Genomic DNA, 24,114 nt, shown 5'->3' on the forward strand with positions numbered 1-24,114 from the left:
GTTTGTTTACATGATTACATTGTGACAGAAGTGAAGGTTTATGTATTCAGTGTGGACAGAGAGCTCCAAAGTTAAGTAATGCAACATGATAATAGTCAGACGCTAGTCACTGTTATGACATGGTGTCATTATGTTCCACTCGCAAGCAGCTGCTAAGTCAAGTGTGTAAAATTTGGTATATCGGTCTGGTCTGGCTCAGTTTAAAAATTTTTACATTGGCCAAACCCTAGCTGGTTGGGCTGCATGTGCATGTTAGTGCATGTGAGTTCATGTTTGTGTATCCAACTGGCTAGCTAATCACCACCACTCTGCACTCATATGGCAAGAAGGCTGTCTAGACGCATGGCATCATCGTAGAAGTGTAGCAGCCTGCACCCACCATTTCCTCCTGTCAACAATGTTGCAGTTCTTAGCATTGTTCTTGCTGTCCCTACCGTTAGCTGCTAAATGCCTCAATGTTGAGAACCGTGTGCAGATAACTTGAATCAGACTCTGAATCAAGAATATATTGTATACAGCTCCTTTATATGTGCACTGACTCATTTTTTTTACAGCAGAAACAAGCTGTGAACACAACACTGATCATCTAATCAAGTATGGAAAAGATATTAGCAAAATGTTGCTCACTCACAAACCCAGGAGATATGGAGCTACACTGGCACTGTTTTACAGTTGTGTTTCTGGCCACATGGCGAATATAAGTGTAACATTACTCCTCTTCAGCTGTCTGTATTTGGTCTACACCAACCCTCAAAAACAAGTCTCTTTTTTCACTAAATGATTTACTGTCCACCTGCTCATTGCTGCCATTGTCTGTTTGTGTTTAAGTTTGTTGTCACAATAAGCAACACCTGTCACATTACAGGCAGTCTTATGAGTAATGTAAAAATACTGATTATAGCAACTTTAACCCTGCATTCATGGAGTGTAGCATTAGAAAAAGGAGTTCCCAATTGATGAGGGTCAGCACCTCCAAGTCTGAGGCCATGGTTCTCTGCAGTAAAGCAATGGATAGCCCCTGCAGGTTGGGAGAGAGGTACTGCCCCAAGCGAAGGACTTCAAGCATCTCAGGGTCTTGTACATGAGTGAAGTTAAAATGGAGCAGGAGATGGACAGGCGGTTTGGCATGGCGTCAGCAGTGATGCAGGCATTGGACTGGACCGTTGTGGTAAAGGAGCTGAGCCGGTCCATCTACGTTTCAAACCTCACACTCACCTATGGTCGAATGAGATTGCAGATATAAGTAACCAACATTTGTTTCCTCTGTCGGGTGGCTGGGCTCAGCCTCAGAGACAGGGCGAGGCGCTCAGACATCCAGCGGGAGCTCAGAGTAGAACTGCTGCTCCTTTGCATCAAGAGGTGGTTCGAGGGTGCCTCCTGAGCACTTTCCAATAGAGGTGTTCCAGGCACATCTAACAGGTAGGAGGCCCCAGGGCAGACCCAGAACACGCTTGAGGGATCATATGTCTTATCTGGTCAGGGAACACCTCGGGATCCCCTAGGAGGAGATGGAAAGCATTGCTGGGGAAAGGGATGTCTGGAGTACCTTGCTCAGTCTGCTGCCCCTGCGACCTAGTCCTGGATGAACGGATGAAAATGGATGGAGGGAAGGAGTTCCCAGCTGGGAAAATTCATGTGAACGCCCCTGACATCGGAAAAAAAAAAAAAAAAAGTCAGCAAAAAATTTGGTAAACAAGTTGCCAAGTTGATGTCATTAATGCAGAAGCATGGCGGGCGAAATGAAGTGTGCTGTTGACGGCAATTAACTTTTCATTAATTCATGTATTGCATGTCAATTTTTTGCTCTCATGTAATTTGTAATATGGTTTTATGTTGTAACCATTACTGTCCACATAGAGTGACCAAGATTAGTCAGAACAGCTATTTATTAGCATTAGTAAAGTAAAGCAATATTTTAGTAGTTTTAGGGGATGTACTGGAGCAGCGACAAGTCTGGGACAACATCACTTTGTAATATAAAGCTTCAAACTGTTATCAACTCTAAGAAATAAAATATTCTTCTATGCAAAACATCATCTTAGTAGCGTTCGTGTTGTTCCCACATTATGACTTAAAGCAATTTGTTGTTACTTATCCACCAACATGTTCACATAACATAACTGTAATAAGCTAAAACCAGCCAATAGTTTAATATCTGCCTGTGTAATGACTGGGCTGTGTGACTCCAGCTGATTTATGAGAAAGAGGGGGAATCTAGTTTTGTTTTTGTTTCTCCAGATGAGTCCCGGCTGTCTCCCCAGCAGAAACGTGACGGTGAAGCTGAGGGCGGGGAGGATGAAAGCAGTCCACAGTGGGCTGACACTCCGTTTTGATCCTTCCTTCATGAAAACCAGATGGGCTGTCCATCTAAGCCAACAGAGAGACGGTAGAGGGAGTGGAGGGGGGTTTCTCTGTGCTCTGTGAGTCAGTGACTGGGGAGATTTGATAGGGCACTCTTAAAAACGCAGACATAAACACACATAGGTACACATAGAGAGCGAGAACCAGACAAAACCAGACGAAGAAATGTACACAGAGATAGAGAGCGAGAGTTCCGGAGATACCGCCGAAGCCAGGAAGTTTGGGAGCACACACCCGTATGGGTTCATTAAGCAACCGTATAAACATGCACATGTACTGCAACTTCTTAAGTACAGACATTAACACATGCATTCACACACACTTGCACGCAAACACAGCAGGACGACACCCTGAGCGCCTTGTTTTCCCTTCCTCCCTCCATATCTAATTCCTTTCTAGTGAGTGGGAGACCCCGAAGGCGAGTGTGCAGGACCCCTTCAGTGATTTACTTTAATCCTGCACTCGCCCACATAACCTCCCATGTACACTTAGACACAGCAGCCCACGGTCCTGACGGTTTATAAAGTATGACTCACAGTGAGTGTACACACTAATATCGCCATTAACGGATGGGAAAACAAACTCTCCTCCTGGCAATCTACCCCCTGCATCACTTCTTGGATCAATTACCTGACCTGGTTCGCTCTCCAAGTCTATATTCATTAACTTTATGTGTCGCAGGTTGTTTTGATTTAACACAAGGGGAGAAGAGCAATCTCAGCATTGATAATTCATATCCTGCTCCTGGATCAGACCCAAACACTTTGAGCCTGTCAGAGTGACATTACTATGAAGTGCACTGTCTCGCTGACGAATGTCTGAATAACTTTCGGCTGTAATCACTCCTGTCTTGATAGGACAAGATGAAAAGAGGAAGGGGAAGACAAAGAGGCTATCTGTCTCCCCCTTGTTTCACGTTCCCAGGGACAGTGACCTTATCAGCGTCTGGAGATCTGCTGCTGTGACTGTGACATCATATCCTGCCCGACCCCAGGCTGTCAACATTTGGGGCCCAGGCTTGTGATTTAGATATTTAGTTGTTCTTTCAACAAACAGAGGGGATAAAAATCCTGCCTTCTCTTCCCAGTCAGTCGATATCTGTCTACACCACAGATGTGTTTTTGTGTGAGGTCTTTTAAGAGAGGATTTAAGACATGTTTTGAGTAGCGTGTCACTTCTGTGTGGTGCTAAAGAGAAAATAGAGGTCTTGTGGAGAAAAGATGTGCATTCAAGGACATTCCAGCAGGGTCAGCGGGGCTCTGTGCATGTGTGTGCGTGTGCGCTCTACGTTCATTGTTCATTCAGGTGCTGACGAGTGATACATCGTGACACTAAGTGTTCCCAAATGTTCACTTCCCTTGTAATTGTAAATCCATCAAGTTCTACATATCGTGCTCCATTTTTAGGGCTAATAAAAGACAGGACAGAGACGCTTCCAACATTTTAAATTGCTTTCCATCTGTCCCACTTTAACAGCTTTGCTCCCGCTGAGATTTTATAATGAGACATCACATTTTAATACGAGAAGGTCTCGCTGGGATACAAATACATTCTTTTGTCGGTGTGGCTAGTCTAATTTTTCAAAGATATCTTGCCTCTTAGAAATACTGAAAAAGGTAACAGACTCTTAGAAAAAATGTCCTAAAATAACAAACAATGATAAAATAATTTTAAAAATAGCAACTCTTTCATTGTGGAAAAGTAATGGCTTGTGTAATTTACACCATTATAGCAAAAAAAGAGCAAACTGTCCTTCCAATGGACTTTAATACCTGTGATCAGTATAGCAAAATTCGTTATAATCCTCTGTTGATGCTTGTGGTGTAGCGGCTCAGATATCCTCATGCTCTCCACATCACAGATGACACTGTCCTCATGTTATTATATCCTGTTTATAGCAAATCCACAGTATAAACTTCAATCCCTTTTGAAAAAAAAAACAATGCGCTTTGCCAATGAATCCCACTCAGCTGCAATCTAGGATATGGCCTGAATCTATCTGTGTGTGAGAGCTTAGTACATCAAATGCTGGGAATAATGGACCATGCATGCTCTGCAGGAGAGGAATGATGCATTAAGGACTTCCTAAACTGGAAACATCTTTGCTATAGCCGGAAAGAACAAAGCATATTTGTTCCATATTCTTTCTGTAGGCTTTGAGACGACATTCAGGGGTAATTGTATTTGAAGTGTTTGTGGTTCAGCGATATCACGTCAATTTACAGTATAGTAATTGAGGACGGTACAATGAACTTCTGAAGAGAAACTGTTTCTCCGGAGACAGTTTTGTAGAATTAAATAAAAGACTTTTCCATCTCCGTGGAATATGTGTAAGCTTAAACAGGATAAAAGAGGCATTTAGATGCTGTATTGATTATTATCATATGTGAAATTCTCATGGAAGACCCACTGAGCAGTTCCACATGTTTTGGTTGGTCCCTCTCTGTCCTGGTGTGTTTTCCTGAGAGCCACAGTGCTGAGAGGCTTTAACCCCAGCTGGCCACTGCTGGGTGCTGGTCCAGTGTAGGAAGCAGGTGTTAAATTCACAACAGCAGTCAATGGGAGAACATTGTCTGCAAGCTGAGGCACAAGTGTGGGAAGCGTGAGATTTTGGCTCAAAAAGTTTCCCTCTTTCCCAACAAGTTCAGTACAATAAAGAAGACTTGAGCCACTCTAGCGGCCTTGTGAGGGTGTTATGGTCATTACACACAAGAAAAAAAAAGTGCTACAGTAGATGGATAAAGAATTAACTTTACTTTTCATAGATTTTAACCTCTAGTCAGGCAAAAACGTCAATTTTATCTAAGGGTGATACCAAAGGGAAAGCCATTTTTAGGACATCTAAGGCTAATCTTGTCAGGCCCAGCTTTTAATTACCATACCAAACTCAGATTCAGCAGTGTATTGCTGCATTCAAACAACTGGCATTTTCCAATCAGAGAAACGTTTTCATAGTTCTAAGAGCCCCCCCTTTTGGTTGTGTCTGCATCGTAAGAACCAGGAAGGATGGTAATTGTCTAGAATGCAGCTTTGAGGATACTCTCCCAGCACAACAGGAACAATGTGACGTGTACATTAATTGGCTGAAGTCAGCCAATGCAGCGCCCGTAACCACCCTTAAAGGAAGGCCTATGTGGTTCTTGGAGCCTCAGCGGGTAGCTCCTCTCAGGGAGTTCCCAGAACTGTTTGATCCAAAACCGCCTATTAATGGCAAAATGGAGAAAACAGGAATACCTCCTCTCATTCCCACTACTCACAAGATGGTTAACCACAGTGGTAGTTTTGCCATCAAACCATTTAAGTAGCCTGAATTAGCTACTTCTGCTGTGTTATTATGTAAGTTAAGTGGCTTGTTGTTAAGTCCAACCAGATGCTAAATTCCTGATATCTCCGACAACAACCAGGAGGCTGAGGTCTGAACAAGAAATGAATGCAGTATAGCCTTTGCTGCACTTCGTCAACGTCATGTATTTGACTATTGTTTCAGCTAGATGCTCAGATTTTACGCTAACGTGCATTTCATTTGCAAGTCTACATTTTAACAACTATTGAATATCATGCTGTCAGTAGCCTATGTTTCTATGGCCATGATTAGGACAATAAAAACAAAAAAAAACATTTTAGAACATGTTAAAGATGACAAATTTATGTAGGCCTATACAGTTAGCTTGGTAACATGCTAACTGTGTGCATAAGGTGCAAACATGGTAACATGCTAACTGTTACAATGTCTGTGTAACATGTTAAATTTCAGGATATTAGCATGCTATGTTAGCATATAGCCTACAACTGAAGCTAAGGTATTTTTAGAGACAATGTCAAGTGGTCATAGAGAAGGAGATATTGTGACGTGCTGGTGGCACTAGATGAAGTCAAGTTATCACAAAAGTCACTGGGTGCGGTTACATGATGGCTTCTCATTCAGAATGAAATAAATCTGAATGAAATCATTTGGAATTAAAGTGTTTCCAGGTAGTTTACATGGGAAATATTCATTCCGAATGAGGGTTTACACGGGAGATCAGTTTAATCGCCTTTATTCGGGTCTGTGCAAGGTTTGGGGCAGGGAAGGTTTCTGATTGGATAGGGGGCGGGGCGGATGTTACGTGTTTACATTTACTGGAAGAAAACACTGTAGTCCTCGCTCCGGATAACAAGATGCTTGACAACGCCGTTCTTAGTGCCTTTTTCGGGCTTGCTTTGCTTATATTCTTGAAGTAGCAGTACGACAACAACCTTGTTCTGCTAATGCTTCGTCTGTCTGAGGAGGAGAAGGGAGGTAGAAGGTCGAAGAAGGGAGATAGAAGACCATGCTTTAGTGTATGGAAACCGGTGAGTGCAACAAGTCCGACCCCTCTATCTCAGCTTGTTGCTATGCGCGCTACGTCATCGCGCCAGAAGGGCAAGGAAATGAGCATGCGCAGAAAGAACGGAATGGCTGGAATTGGGTAGGAGGTGTATACAAGACAGAATTCTTCCATTCAGGTTCTGAAAAGGAATATTCCACCCCTGTGCACCCCATTAGATTTTCTTTCGGGTTGGCTGTTTTCATTCGGGTTGAGGTGTTTACAAGAAGCATTTCTATTTGGGTAGGGCTTCCACCCCGAATGCAAAAGGAATACATGGCTCCATGTAAACACACATATTGACTACACGCACTCCAATATTCTATTCTATTCCGAATATGACAATATTCAGAATATGATATGAGTCACATTGATATGCTGGGATATGCTGATATTATTCAGGTGTAAGGAGCATTCTTTGGATATAGTACATTTGAAAAATGTGCCTTGATCTCAAGACACACGGCCTCTTGCCTGTTTACAGTCAGCTCTGTGTGTTGTCATGGATGTGTCGTATGGTGTGTCTCAAATCACATACTTTCGTTAGTATACTTCTATACAGGAGCGGACTGGGGCAAAAAAGAGGTCCGGGAATTTAGTACCTGACTGGCCCACTCAGGGGCCAGGGCAGCGAATGATGGCGGCAAATGCTGGCGGTGGATGATGGCGGTCGATGCTGGTGGTGGATGATGGCAGTGGATGCTGGTGGTGGATGATGGCAGTGGATGATGGCGGTGGATGATGGCAGTGGATGCTGGTGGTGGATGATGGCAGTGGATGCTGGTGGTGGATGATGGCAGTGGATGCTGGTGGTGGATGATGGCGGTGGATGATGGCAGTGGATGCTGGTGGTGGATGATAGCGGTGGATGATGGCAGTGGATGCTGGTGGTGGATGATGGCGGTGGATGATGGCAGTGGATGCTGGTGGTAGATGATGGTGGTGGATGATGCCGGCGGATGCTGGTGGTGGAACGAATATGTTCACATATATGTGGGAGACAAAAAAATATACATGTAAACATTATTGAAGGGATAATGACACATCATTTAACCCGAGGCCTTGATTAGAACAAATATGTAATATTTTTAATGTTAGTTAAAATAGTTAGTCTGAAATAGTCGCTTAATAGTGTGAAGACTGGTGAACATGTAAGTCACACTAATAATGATCATAACATAATAATAAACACTTACTCACCTTACTGAAGTAGCAATTTCTGCAGCAGATAAGTAAACACAGGTGAAAAAGTGTACTATGTAATGTACTATACAGTATGTGTCTTATTCACAAGTACACAATGGTCTCTAAACCAGGTTTAGTAAAAGTTAGTAAAAGGCTATGATGGTCTTGTCTGAATGCTTCAAAAAGATGAGGCTTTAATTCATCCAAAACATTCCAAGTGTTGTGAAAAGAGAACATGTTGAAAAGTAAACACCAGCAGTACACATCATCTGAGTCACCACTGAGTTGATTTTATGTAGGCTGCATGTGAGTGAACATATTATTCTGTAACCCTACTAACTGTTAACATATAGTAAATGCACTTTAAATGTCAAAATTTACTTACATGTATTTAAGAACATTCTCCTACATCGTGTTGTTTGATATTTATGTTTTAAATATGCATATATTTCATTTATATTATATTGAAAAATGTTTAACACATTAACCTATGGTGCCTCAGATAAACACAATTACATGTTCTTAAGTATATACTGAATAAGTACAGCTTAAGTTTTATAAACCGCAAATAATACACTCTAAGAACAACACATTAATACACATTTCCCCTTCACAGTGCATGTAGACTGTCTCAATTTCTATACTATCCAACAATACCCACACAAATAGAATAAAACTGACATTCATTTTAATGTTGATGAATTAGCAAAGTAATACACAGCAGAGCAGCCTTTAGCTCACCGGCTTAAGGGAAATAACGTTACACAAGAGATAATGTTAGATCAGATGTTCAGCTATTTTATTAGTTACTTAGCCATGCTGATGTTGGCTAATGCCACTGAGCGCTGTCTGGCTCTAGTAACGTTACACAATAATGACGTTTTGACAGCCAAACTAGCCTACATGCGTTGTGCTAAAAGTTAACAAGCTAGCCAAATAATGTTATCACATTAGCTTACAGCCGCCTCACCTGACTAGCATCCCCCTCCCGGTCACGTTGTCCTCCTCCTGCAGACGGCGACGCGAGAGCTGCAGGTGCTGCTGCGGATGCTGAAGGTCCTGCTTGAGATGCAGCAGCAGAAAATAAATGTCAACTTTTGACACTTGGCAGCATCTGCCTCTAGTGCCTGCCTTTTTTTTTGTCTCTCAACTTCTCCGCTCCTCCTTTCCGTTTCTTCTCCGTTTTTGCATGTGTGTATGATTGATTGATTGATTGGTTGACAGATGCAGAGGGAGGGAGGAGGGACCGAGGCCCTCGGCCTTCGGCTGTGATTGGCCAACAGCCCCAGGACCGAGGTGAAAGGGGTGTGACACACTCATGTGGGCCAATGTTGATTAGCCAGACACTAGAGAAACTGTAAATATTGGTTATCATATTAAAGGCCAGCCCAACTGCGCCGAAAGTCGTTTTTTTGTTTTGTTTTGTTTTTTTTTTTTCCTCAGTCAGGCCATACCGGCCCACTGACGCAGCGGCCCACCGGGAAAACTCCCGGTACTCCCGATGGCCAGTCCTCCTCTGCTTCTATGTAGTCTACTGTGCGCACTATGTGCTCATTGGCGTAGTGCGTAAATTTCGACAGAGTAGTGTTGTCTCAAACCAAACACGGCCGTTGTGCACTTACCGGAAATGACGACCGCAAATTAGCTAGTTAGCAAACTAGCATTAGCATTTTATCGTTCGCTGTACCAAATCATTACAGACTGCCAAATTAACCCAGTAAACATACTGCTGGCTTATACCCGACAACAGCATAGTGATGCTTAGTGCAAAAAACACATGTATTTGAACAATGCAGCGACGTTCATGGTCGCACAGTCCTCGGCCCCTATTTCCAGTTTGAAAAGTGGTCCCTCCCCTTCCGCTACGTAGCCAAGATGGCGACCATTGCGGGTGAGAAGCTGAGAAGTAGTTCCACACTCAACTTTTAGACCGTTTTGAGTGCACCATCTGGGTATTCATAGTGCACTGCATTTTTCTATACTTCTCAGTGTGAGCGCACTTATGCACTCAAAATAGTAAGTGTAAGTACAGAAGTATGTGATTTGGGACACAGCAGTCCACACAAACTGGCTCGCCAACAGTTTGCAAGGCCGGAGAGAGATGCATGGCCAAAAGAAAAGCCCACATTTATGGTCAGAAGGAAAAACACAAAGGATTATCATTGCTTTTATCATTATAACATAAAGCATTACAGAGTATGCACAGCTGGTTTTAAATGAGAATATTAGTTAAATATTAATTTTCAACAGCAGAGTCTTTTTCATAATAAAGGCAAAAGTAGTCTTCTAAAAAACATGAATGTCTGCACCAAATTCCTGGTAATCCATTTGTCAGAATATCTCATGCTGAACCAATGTGGTGCACCAACAGACAACCTTGCCATCTCATAGTTGTACTGCTGTGGCTAAAAATAATTCAAAAACATTCTCTCCCTGATACAGATTTAAGCTTTTAAGGGAAGTCACAGGCCTGAAATAGTTATTAGCAACGCCCGTAAAGACTAAGACAGTATTAAATGGTTACCTCTCAATGTGTAAGCAAAGCTGTTGACACAATGGTGTTTTGGGAGAGTGGTGTCTGAAAACAAAGCCTGCTGCCAGGCCATGGGAAACAGGGAGACCCAAACACGCCGCTGAGTCAGAGATAGACCACTGCACACACAGACAATGTTGTTTCAGGTGAAACAGAGGACAACAGGTGTGTGTGTGTGGGAAAAGAGCAGCTAGGGAGGAAATATCTTCATGCTTCTTCTATCCTCCTCCTAACGCATGGCCAGTCAAGAGCAAACATATAGAGGTGAGATTATAATGTTTGGCTTTCACTAGATCCACTAATAAACAGAGGAAACCAGCTAGCAGGAGACAGCCCAATGCTTTATTTGAAAAGGCCTATTTTCAGATGAAGTGGAATGCATGGGGCCCAATATCAGTAGATTTATGGTGCGATTCACAGAGCCTGACATGCGAGTAAACAGGAGTGTTAATTTTGTTGAGAAAGCCTGAGACAATAAGACAGTAATATGTGAGCTTTATTAAAATACCACTGAGTCACCACAAGTCTGTGTAAATCTCATCTGTCGGCTATCTCCACCCCTCTTTTTCCCCTCTCCTTCCAAGTATCTGTCTCATCATCTGTCTCCTCAGCGTCTCCTGGGATCATTTCTCTCTGACCGCCTCTAACTGCTTTACCTTCCCTGACACGGATCTCTCAGTGCTCTTCTGTGTCAGCGATTTCCTTTTCTTCTCCATTTCCCCCTCAACATATCTTGCCTGCTTGCACTAATTCCTCCTGCCACTCTGCCCTGTTTTTTCCTCACACTCTGCTTAATTCTTATCCCAGCTGAACTCACTTTATTTAGCTCTTTTGTCCCTGCTCTTCTCGTCCTGTCTCCTCCCTCGTGCAGTTTTTTTTATACTGTAAGCAGTCCAGAAGCAGCTGTTGGGAGCTGGCTGAGTGGAGCTAATCTATCTGATTTATCACTTGGTAATTGGAACTGAACTGGACAAAGTAGATAATGCTTTACCGAGACAATAAACAAGAAAATCTCATACATGTGCATCATCCACCCTTCTCCCTTTTTTTCAGCCTCTCTCTTGACATCTCTTTGTACTCTAAAACACACTAAAATCATTTGCTTCCCTGCACCAGACAATCACAATCTTTATTTATTTATTTATCCATTCCTATTTTGTCGAGGCGTATCTGCTTACGTAAAACTTTGTTTACAGTAGTTGTGTTCTGTTTTCTCTAAGTCCCAGTTGTGCCTCTTTTTCTTTGGGTTGTGGTTGTGGGTGACACAGATGTTTTGGCTAACCATAAAGCCACACCACACAGCGGTGGGTTGACAGTCTACAGGACCAACCCAATGCACAACAACGGCAAGATTAATGGGTAATTTAATGGTAGGGGACTTTACACAAGTTATATGGGAGGTGGTCAGACAGCAAAGAGGGAATTCTTTTGGCTGAAGGTAGGGTAGTTTGACTTTTTTAGGAAAACAGAGGACTATATTTTGTTTTTTTATGTTACAAAATACATATTATATTGCATTCTTCCTTTGTATTTTTGCTGATAGTTATGTAAATAGTTGCATTTAAAAGGCAAGTTGTAGGGAGGGTGTTGCAAAAGGGTTCAAAAAACATTTTTATATACAAAATGAAACATAAAGTTCAGCCCTAATAATTTTCTTACAGTCCCTAAAGTGAGACTGAGAAAAAAATCACAATAATTTTACTAATACACACAGATTTTTTTTTTTTTAAATATAGAAAATGTTGAAGATATAGACCTACATACATGGGCATACACACTCACACTAGACATCATCCCCATGCCTGCGTCCCTTCCTTGTATGGACTTCCTTCACAGAACCTGCAGTGTAAATCTTCAACCACTAGGTGTCACGTTTCATCAACTGTCACAATCATGTTGTGACTCATTTTTTTAAAGTCTCTACCTCTCAGCAAGACCACAGAGAAAGAGGGCTGTACAAGTACCTACATATCATCTCTCTACTTCAAAGCATCTGAAAAGAAAAAGACTTGGACATGTAGTTCAAGTGCACGAGCAGCCTTTCCTAAAAAGGACAAGATGATCCGGTGAAACGAGCCCGGGCCAAACAAGATAAGTGCTTCCTCCCTGCTGCCAGGTGAAAGCAGTCATTTCCACTGGCAGGATAAATTGATCCAGATGGCATGTGGACTTACGAGCAGTATGACCCTCTCCTCACCTGCATCCTTGTAAGGTATTATTATCCCAAGACTAGAAAACATCTGGCGGAGCTGTGTGATGCAGGGTTCACATACACACACAAGCATACTTCAAGGTCTTCACTTTTGTCTTTAAAGAAAGATTTTCCTGGTTTGATGAGAGGGTGTCTGGACTTGCTCCCACTTCTGTGGCGGTACAGTGGACAAGAGTGGAACTCATTGTGTTGTATTGTTCGTCATCTTAGTGTAAAGACACAGGTGGCTTGTTACGAAGAGAAGTGAGATACACAAGTTGTCCAACATAGTGTGTGTCTGAAGCAGGAAATGTGTGTGTGACAGAGTGTGTGTGTGTGTGTGTGTGTGTGTGTGTGTGTGTGTGTGTGTGTGTGGATACTTAAGCGTGCAGCTGTTTAAGCAATCGACTCAACAGGGACGTTAGTAGCAAAGAGCTACTAAACATGCCATTTAAACATGTTTACCTACGTGCGCACACACACACTCACACGCACACAGGATGTGCTCTTAATAGGGCACACAGTGCTGCTCATGCTAAGAAGCCTGAAGACTGTGCAGAAAACAAACACATTGTACTGCTTAGATTTTACCTTTTTCATAATGATTAAAACACGGATAACAAGAACACAATGGGGGGTGAAAACTTAATAAAATTTACCTCTCACTGATTTCTTTTATTACTTCCAGCATTTGATGTCACTGTTGGTGGTAAGTTTGAATCAAAGTTAAATTGTTATCACACATAGTTCTTTGTGGATTCCTGCAAGCCAAAAAAAAAGAGAACGCACTCAGCCACTTACAAACAACTGTGCATGCGTGTGTGTTCCTGTTTTTTTTTTTGCTGGCTTTACTGACACACCTGTCTGTCTGTTCCTTTGTTTGCGCAGGATTGCAAGGCTTTCCGCCCTACAGTAGGAAACATAAAAAGCTTTTACGTGTTTATGACGGTACATCTGCTGAAAATGAAAAAGACAATTAATAATAGAAAAGCCAGGATTAATATAGCCATGCTGTGGTGGATTAGATTCATCAAAGGGACAGAAAAAGCTGTATTTCATGATTTTTTTTGTATTGGCTTTTCAATTCCATAGAGCAGGGGCGGAGCCAGATGTTATAAACATTCGGGGGGTCCCATTTAGGGCAACTGTAAGCACTCTTTTTCAAGTCATTTGAGATAATACAGTACCCTAAAAATCTGTATTGGTACATGTTTTGGGAAAAAAATAACAGTAGTCGAGGAAAAAGATCACCCATTAGAACCTACATCCTATCGTGTATATAGGTGTTCTCACAACAAATGCTGAGGATGACTATAATTTAACTGCTGCCACCAAAAAAGAGCCCAAACTTGTCTGATGTTTCTAGTTTTGAGTTATGTAACATTGGTAGAGTAGGAGTTTAGTGTAAACAGCATTACCAATCTTGAAACCTATTTTTGTTAAAGCTATGCTGGAGCAGAGTTCGATGAATCTGCTGCATTTAAATCCGTGCCATAATAAACTGAGCTGCTGTAATTACAAATCAAGGATCCCCAGTAATGTGAAATAAATGTGCTCTTCAATACTTGGAATTGAACATTAACTCAGTTGTATTAGATTTCTTTAGGGAATAAAGTAGCAGGATAAACAACACGAACATATATTATTACCCTGAGGAAAAGTTGAAGGTAGCCTATTTTAAAAACCTTAAAGATCTGAGGCCTTTGAGAAAACATTTGCAGCCAGAGCCCACAAGCCACCCACCACCCACCTCCGCTCCGCCCCCGCCATTAAGCGCTTTGAAATATATTGTTGAAAGCAGTTTAGTTTCAAAATTACAAAACATTTCCCTCCTGTGCACAGACTCACAAAAGGAAACTACTTTCATGGAAATGACAGTTTCTTTTCCTCCATTGAGTTTAAAAACATAATGATTCAGAAGCATAAAGGAGCCAAAGCTTAATTACAAAAGCGCCACTGTTCACAGCTTATGAACACTCAATAGATGACTCACGTTGCTCAAGTTGTGAAAGCCTAATGACAGCTCAGCTCATTACAAAAGCACTAAAATAAACACCCAGGCATCTTTAGAGGCAGCTGAACCAGAGACAGGCCGCAGGACGCTATTGAGAGGTCATGACCTTTAGTCTCTGTGACTCAACATATCTCACAAGTCAAGAAAGACAACAACAGATACACACACTCACACACATCAATGTCTGTGGCCAACAGGTGGGATTCCTTGATGGAAGTCAGATCCTGAACAGGAAAGTCAGTGATACTACCGTCTTTGTGTAGGTTGATGGGCCTACAGGTAGGAAATGTGACCTCCGGGATCAGATGAATGGCTTTTACCACCTCGGAAAATATGTCGACCTACTTTGTTCAGTCATCTTTTGTCTGAACATCCAACAGGAACAGCTCTATGTCCTATGTTTCTGCGAGGCTTCTAAAACACCTGTATCACCTTTCTACCCCATTATTCTGACACAATATTTTGAAGCTTTAAATAACATATTCATGCATCTGCTTTTTTTCTGAGAGGATGTGAAACTTGTCTGGACTTTCAAACATCTGGACACACACACACACACACACACACACACACACACCAAACAAAGAAAGGGAAAAATAGAAGTAAAAGAAAAAACCTGCTTGCTGTGATTCCTCCGCGGGATACTGAGAAGATCTGAAACCTGCACACAGACAACTGAGCTGCAGACGAGCTTCAAAGCCAAGCCTTGGAAAGAGCGATTCTCTCACAGAACATGCTTTAACGGGAGCCAGAAATCTTGCTGTAATTGGCCTCCCCATTGGAAAAAGACACCGCATTGTTTTAGTGGTAATTTGGCAACAGCTTTTCAATTAGATGTTGTTTTCCAATTAGTTTCACAGCCAACCCACGCTGCTACAGAAGACAAACTGAAACTCCAATAACCATATTTCTGCAATAATCCAAATCTTGTGGGGGGCACTTTTTCTTTAAGTAAATGTATTAATACCACACTTTGAAAGCACTCCATCTGAGTATACTGACTTCGAAACTCATTCATTTTCCATAGCAGCTTATCCTGCTGGGGGTCGTGAGGGACAGGTCGCCAGACTATCGATTCACGCTGACATTCACACCTACAGCCAGTTTTGAGTCACCGATTGGCCTTAACCTGAGTGTCTTTGGGCTGTGGGGGCGTACTCAAAAGTAATCAAAAGTACATTTCTCCTCTCACCTCTAGTGCTATTTATCAGTCTAGATTATTTTGGTGTGACTTGCCGAGTGGTGGTGATATCGACTGTAGAGATGTCTGCCTTCTCTCCAATATAATGGAACTGGATGGCACTCAGCTTGTGGTGCTCAAATTGCCAAAAAAACAACTTAACACAAAAACATTTTAAAAGCTCAACAGCAATGTCTCTTTTGAGAAATCATGACCTGGTTACTCAAGATAACCCACAGACCTTGTTGTGAACAGTTTCATGTTTTGTGTCCAATGTACACCAAAGGGCAGGCCACAATCACAAAGCACACCTGTAATTACATCAGTGTACAACAGCTTCTATAACGTGTTATCACCCTTATCACGACATCTCTCACACCAAACTGCCAATCAGAGCTTTTAACGTGTCACACACTTAAAATCACCACATACAAATGGTGACAAATAGGCTCCCTGTGAAGGTTGTCTAAATCAGATACATTTTTTAGCTAGAGTTTGCCTCTTTATTAGGAAATGAGCACCCACAACATTCTGATACAGTCAGTTGAATATTAATTCAGAACTTTTTGTGTAGACTCAGTTGAGTATTGCACTAATAATGTGTGATTATCGTAAAATCCCAAGGCACACCTGGATTGGCATCATGGCACACCATTTGAGAACCACTGGTCTAATCTACAGCAATGCATCATGCTCTGTAAAATCCTCATATGTTTGTGGGGTTGCCATGGGGTTGTTCTTTAAAACATCAGCTTTCCATGAGCTCAGAAAACCAGCCCTGATTTCAGCTTGGTGACAGTGCATGATCCAAGAGGGGCTTAAATAGTTTATTTACCTTACAGTAAGTGAAGCAGTAGTAGGAGAAGTTTCTCAGCACATATAGGAACGCATCCTCTTTCAATATATCAGTAAGTATCCACTAACTATAGCTGTAAGACAAATGTAATGGAGTACAAAGTGAGTGAATGTATTTAATTACATTCCACCACTGCTGCCTTAAGCTACTCTGTGTCAAGCTGTTGCAATTTATCACTTTGAATTGCCACCATTAAGTGTTAATGCTTATGAAAACTGATCGGTGCGTCGAGCCACAAGGCGGTTAGGGTTAGGGCAAAGAGGTCAGTCAGTGTAAGTACTAGCCAATCACAGCACAGTAAGGCGGGACTGGGCGAAACACTGTTGCTTGGTGTGCACATACTAGCATCTACCCCTGGAAACTGTTTCTGATTGCAAAATTGCAAATTTATTATGACTAGTGAGGTGTTGTTACCCCTCTACTGAGATGTGTATCAAATATTAAGACTCCCCTCTAAACCCAAAGCACAGGAAAGTGTGAGCTTCATCTATGCAGACAAGCCCGGAGGCTGAGTGTTTCATAATCTCCTACATTGTTTCCTTACACACCTGGAGGCCAAAATATACTTTCAGCTGTGGATCTCAACTATTGAGGAAACCCTAAATTACAACCCATTTAAAGTTCTCACTATTATGAGCATTGTAACAGCATCATAACAGCTTGGTTATATTTGAGACACGTAATATTAAAAACAAGCCATTTTCAACCTGTGAAAAGCCAACTTTTATAAATTTGGTCAATGTCAATATCAGCACTAGCATTGTTGTGTTTCATCACAGTACACTCATGTAATTTAATTTACAGCCATATGTTTTAATGTGCAATACCTTTGAAAGGCTTTTGCAGTCTCACAAAAGCTTAACATGTTGCTTTTAAAAGCTTGAAAAAGAGATTTTTGAAAGTGAACATACCTTGATGCAGTTGCTTGATACAGTCTTCCACCTTAATGTCCAACTACCAAAAGGAGAGTCATCCGTGCGCTGCGTGATATCAGCTCATCTTTAGGGCTGAACGTTGGAGGGCAAGCTGAAACAACATGCCATATCCCATGCAACAGGTGTAGCCTTGGAGGAAGGGTGGAGGAAAGGAAAGAAGGAGGGCTGGGGTTTATTTGGGGCGGAGGCTACATACGGGCCTGTTTTGGCGAGAACCTGTGGTCATGCTTCAGCAAGTTTTCAAGATCCATTTATTCATAGGCTTTCATTCTGTGTGACTCTTTCAGTGTGTCTCGCCAGCTGAAAATTGAACACACAAGTTTAACAGTAGTTCTGATCCATGACATAAAACATTATGATACCGACTGTCAGAAGAGTTCTTTGGAATGGTTAAATAAAGACAATACTAACACAAACTTTAATCTCTGTGCAACACGAGAAACAAAGTAACTCTGTCCTTGTTGGAGACTCCACAGAGAACACTCTGGCCTTCATAAGAGATCAGCTGGTGATAGAGGTTGCTGAATGTAACCTCTTTTGAATAAATATAGCTGTGTACTATCTCATGCACAGCCCGACCCTGTTCTCGCTGTGCCCAGTGTGCCTGCCTTCCACCCGTCACACAAAGTGGAGCTCCGAATTTGGGTCAAGCAGCCCCAGGAGTTTAGGAGGCTGTCCTGTTCAGAGTGCAGCATCATTGCATGGATTATAGTATGTGTTCTGCAACATTTATCATAATCTCAGGTTTCCTTTTTACCCCCACGCTCACGTGCTTTGATTACTAAGACGTCACAGCGGGATGGTGGGTGAGCACAGCTGAGGGAGTAAACAAAAGCAGCTGACATCAAAAGATAGGCAGTTTAAGAGCATTTATTCAAACAAAGAGGACAGGTGTGGGAGACACATGTATCGTTAGTTTCATTTTTGTCCAGTGCTGAAAACACTTCTGATATTAAGGTTTGACCATCATAGCTGTGTTTTGTTTTCCTGAAGACTTGGGAGGAATTGCATTAACTCAAGTAAAAAAAAAATTGAAAATGTTGATATTTCCTCTTACCTGTAGAGCTGTCTAGATTGTTTTGTTGTGTGAGCTGCCGAGCATGGGAGATAGCGGCTATAGAGATGGCATGCCCTCTTTTGAATATAATGAAACTAGATGGCACTCGGCTTGTGGTGCTCAAAGTACCGGAAAAAATATTTAATAAACTCAACAGTGATGTTTCCAGAAATCATGCATGCTTGCATCTACTCATGGATTAGAGGCTTGTGCTCACGACATAACAAGATTGAAACATCAATGGCATCCTCCTCAGCTGAGCTGTACTGGTAGCTAGCTCAGTGGTGCTTGGTGAGCTAGCAGCAGATGCACACTTCCAACACATTCTCACTCAGACCTCGTCACATATCGACATTTGGTCATGGACATTTCATGTCGACACTTAAAGGGCGCGTTTGTATTCAGCCAGTTACGTGCATTGTGTCCTTTCAAAATACACTTCCGTTTTCACTGGAAATGTATAATTAGCAGAGAGTCTCTTTCAAAATAAATGTGCTACCACGAAATGACGTTTTTCCTTCCACAACAAAAGCATGTGTTTGGGTTTGGAAAAAAATAACAGTATGGCTTTACACTCATATGGGAAGCGAACACCGGCCTCGCCGGTGGAAGTCGGTGATTGTTGGGCCCATCCACCACACTTCCCACCCACCCTACTTGGATTTTTCACACACTTAACTTACACTGTTGGCCAGCCGCATTTCCCCCTGATGCTGTCAGCCATTCTTACATAATAATGATGACCGTCTACGTATCATGCCGACATGAAAGGACGGCTTTTTTTTGTCAGTGTCTGATGAGGAAGTAACTGCCCAAGCACCTTTCCCTTTAACTTAAAGCTGCTTCATCTGCTATTTCTAATACATGACAGCACAGAGCTACTCAAAAGTATTTCGTAACCTTCAGATCTAATGTAACCATTTTCCTTTGTTTGTCTTTTTCTTTCTTTCTTTTATTTATTTTTATTTGTATTATAAGAAGAAAACTTTGGAAGTTTCAAGTTGGATGTTATTCTTTTATCACAAATTATGGTTCTGGTGAAATTGAAACATTTCCTCTTTGCTTTCCAGAAATATAGGTGTATTTAAATTAGACTGACAGCGCAACTGCATTGATGCATAGCTCAGATTATTCCCTGCACACTGCAGACGCCTATTTCAGCCATGAATAGAAGTCACTGTAGATTCAGAGACAGCTTGTTTTGAGACAATGAGAAATGCGGATTCATTGTCTGCTGCTTCATGCTCTCGACAATACAGACTACTGCATATACGCTACACTGCTGCTTGCAGTTCACAGTATACAGTATACCGCACGCAGTGCCTTCCACTTCCAAGCCTGTCTCAGCATGACTTCACCTCCTTCTATAGAAAAGATGTTATCACCAGTTCCCTGCTACGCTGTACATGCAGAGATGTTAGCCGCTGTTAGTTTGATCTAATCCGTCACTCGTTGTAAGTCTTTAGTTATTGACAATTGTTCAAAGACGGGCCACAGACCTGATGTACTTTTGTTGGATAAATATAGAAACACAGAGCTGCCACAGTGAGAAAAATGACTGTATGACTGTAACAGAACATGTAGTTATAACTAGATGTCATCAGAATGAGAGAATGAGAGCGTGCTTACCAGTAATAACAGCAAAATGCTGTTATTGTGACACTTTGGGATTATTTTCCAGGAGTGATATGTTCTGCAGAGAGAATTTGCTGTCTAGTAGTGCTGCATATGATTGTTAATTAAATCAAAATGGCTTTGAATTATTTTTTTCTTATTTTCAGTTAATGTTTTATACAGCATCAAGTCACAACTTTGTACGTCTGCTTTGTTTTACAGCACACAACCTCCTTTTTCAGGACACACTGCCATGCACCAGTCTTAAATGAACACGAGTGGTAGTTGTAAAATTACTGGACGAGAACTGCAATGTAGCAAAGCACTTTTTTTTTTTCATTATCACAATATATTTATATGACTTGTAGCCTTATTCTAAGGAAATATTTGTAAAGGGTTTGAAAATCCTCTATAATAGCAAAATGTGAGATTTTTTTTTTAACAGTAGCAGCTCCCCATACACAAGCACATACTGTATAGTTGTTAGGTTTTTCACAACAACAGCTTTGGTTCGGGTTTAATAATAGCAGGTTTCATGGTGTAAAGTGGCAAGCAGTTGGTTGTTTTCACAGTTAATCTGACAACTCTGCGTTCACGGATAAATTTACTCTTGTTACCTTTTGCTCCCAGTTATGGAAGAACTTGCCCCAGGCATTCAGATACTTCCAGCAAAACTACTAATGAAAGCACTTGATATGCAGCGCTGAAAGTAAAAGCGTGCTGATTCAGAAACTGCACGTAACACAAACAGAAACCCTAATGAGTTGGGTTTTGATCTGTCGTAGCAGCTGCAGGTCTGAGACCAAAGTGAAATATTAAGAATTCAGCATTTGTTTGTGTTGCCTTCAGATCTTATTGATGAGATATGCCATGTGCGCTTCCCCACATATGACTACACTGCTTTGCAGGAATACTACTCGTCCTTAGGCTAACTCTGACTTCAAAGATGTGTATTTTTGGCAAATATGACTCATTTCCTCCTGTCAACACGGGGGCATACATTCGATCAAGCATGTTGTTTGAGGCAGAAAGTCTTTCATGTGCTGTATGAATGAAAATGAATCCTGGGCCTGCAGAGGAAGTCCAATTAATAACTGTTGTTCTGCACACAGTAAAACTATATGGATGATATGTGTTCCATTATGAGACAATTAACTGCATTACAGCAAAATATTACTACCCATGGTTAAAAAAGTACTAGCCTCAGGGTGATCAAATGTTGTCTAAAAAGTGTCTCATGAGATATTTGTGTTTGCCTAGAGTTCAACCTCCCCTCCATCTTAGATGTTATTAAAAGCCTCACCACAGGCCCAATCAATGGAGACAGTCCTGCTGTGCATTGTGCCGCTGTTGAGAGTAATATCTGGTGCGTATGGAGAGCTGGGTAATCAATTACTATAGGATCTGATGCTGAGCACGTACAAAATTGTTGATAAAAAAACAAGCTTATCAGTAATAGCATGCTTGCCTTGATACTGTCTTCAATTTACCAACAATTAATTTAATAATGGATGAAGCACATGTACATCAGATCAAATCAGAACAAGATTTATTTGTACTGTAAAGAGAACATCCAATGAATCTTGTATAGTTATGCATTTTCACACACATTTTCAATTCCAGCATTCATCTTGTGCCACTGCCCTGGAAAACAGCCACATCAGAAGCAATAATGTGCAGCCAAACACAAACAGCTTCCTCTACATTTCGGATGATCAGCATTCATGAAGGTGGAAATATGGAAATATAATGGAAATATTTCAATGTCTCTCCCTCAACAAACATGCTCAGCTAAATGTTCCAGAATGCCTGACTCATGCATATCACATGCATCCAGACATGATGTATCATCATCTTTAAGTCATGTCAGTGTGGTTCGATAACCCAAAATCTCAAGCCACACATTAGCCTCAAGAAGCATTATAAACTGTACAACAGATGACACCTTCAACCTAATCACAATTTGGAAAAGTAAAAACAACATTTAAAATGCCCGTCAGTGGGGACAAAAGGTGAGTGAAACAGATCTTTACTATTCAACTACTCTATTATGAGAAAACATTTGTGTCATATCCAACTTAACCATTTTGCACATAGTGGTCACTGCAGTTTACAGCTATTTAAAAGCCATTGTCTTGTATACGCATGGGTTTTGATGCTATAGTTGCATGAAGTCACCACAGTGGACCCTAGTGCATCATGCCATACACTGCCACCCACTGGCCAGGTGTTGTCAGCGTAACACAAATCTCTCAAAACCAAGATGGCGGACGGAATGCAAGAATAAGAATAATATCTTGCCAGTCCTTCTATAATAGGAGATCCTTGTAAATAAAAAAAAAAATCTGGCAGTATCAAGTAACATCTAAGGAGTTATACTGTTGTTAAATTTTCCAAACATTTTTGTGATTTTTACAGAAAATGTTTATTGAAAAAATTGTATAATTCAACAGTGTGTAGGGAGGACTGTGGAGTGAAGAGGAAAGAGCTGAATGGAAGGGGGGGAGGTAGGTACAGGAGGGAGGAGTAGAGAGAGAGGGGAGAAGCTGAAGAGTCAGGAGCAAAGTTCAAGGCTTTTGCATGGCATTGAACAGTATATGAACATGTTAAAATATGTGAAGCATTAAAAATATGTTTTTATAGTTTCACATAATTTTAATTGGTTTATATGTCTTCAGTTAAAAACGTAAATGCATGCTGTCCACCTGTGGAAAAAAATTAACTTCATATTTATTTATTTTTTTCCTTGCCTAAAGAGGAATAAGAAATCTTGACTGAGGTCGTAATAATTCACGCATGGATCTTAAATGACAGAGACCCAAGTTACTTCAACAATTATTTTAAGAAGTTACAAGAAGTCCATAATCACTACACCAGAGCTAGGGTAGCTAGCTGAGTCTTTCAAATTCATGTTCAGGTTACTTTATTAATACCCAAGGGTAAAGTAGTTTCGCAGTCGAGAGTCAAAACATCCATCACAGTTTGAATCAAAACAAAACATAAAACATAGAATACAAAAAAGAAATTTAAAATCAGCAGAAAATGCTGCAATCCATGAAATAAAAGCATGAAATAAAAGCAAATAATTAAAAACGCCAAGAGTAAAGTTCCCTACAAGACATAGGTTAAAAGAATAAAAACAGTTCAATAGAATAACAATAAAACAATGAGATAAAAATCAATCAATAAATAAAAAATAAGATACGATAAATGCTCCAAAGTGACTGACTTGTGCAGTTTTGTGCAAAGATTCTACAGCTTGTTTACCAGTGTGATTGCAGCTGGAACAAAGCTGTTTTTGTATTGCTTAGTTCTACAACTTGGGACTAAAAACCTCCGTCCAGAGGGAAGAAGCCGGAACTCGCTGTGCAAAGGATGCAAACTGTCATTTAAAATGGTTGTGGCTATCCGCTGTAACTGTTTTTTAGATTCAAAACCATGAAGGTTAAGGTTTCTTTAATCTATGCCGATGCTATGGAGTGGAACAAACTGCCTCTTGCAAAAAAGGAGGTACAGAACCCACAAGGCTATAAGAAAATGGTCAAACAGAGGCTGCTAGATAGCATCTCAAAAAAAGGTCATGGTTATTTTGCACATTGAGATCATCTTTTTTTATTTATAAAAATAAGGTACATATGTGTATGGTTGTCATCTTTTAGTGGCATATATATATATGTGTGTGAGTTTTTGTGTTTGGATGTCTGATGGAACATCCAGCACCACGATGGATACAAGTCCTAGACTTTACTGTGTTCCCTGACAGTGGCATATAAGCCAATATTTTTTTTTACAATTCTTGTTGAATAAACTTAAGCAAACTTTTTTTTAAAAAGCACCCTCTT

At 41.1% G+C, this 24,114-nt stretch overlaps 1 protein-coding gene across 1 annotated transcript in view; it reads right to left on the reverse strand.

The window, feature by feature from the left end:
* Positions 1–7,521, reverse strand: part of LOC125897212 (uncharacterized protein KIAA1755 homolog) — a 48,828-nt gene extending 41,307 nt beyond the window's left edge. Inside the window, exon 1 of the mRNA XM_049590481.1 lies at positions 7,310–7,521. The gene's annotated coding sequence lies outside the window, so the exon portion shown is untranslated. The remainder of the gene's footprint in view (positions 1–7,309) is intronic.
* Between the last annotated feature and the right edge of the window lie 16,593 nt (positions 7,522–24,114).

The sequence above is a fragment of the Epinephelus fuscoguttatus genome, linkage group LG1 (assembly GCF_011397635.1).
Source record: "Epinephelus fuscoguttatus linkage group LG1, E.fuscoguttatus.final_Chr_v1".
Classification (NCBI taxonomy): Eukaryota; Metazoa; Chordata; class Actinopteri; order Perciformes; family Serranidae; genus Epinephelus; species Epinephelus fuscoguttatus.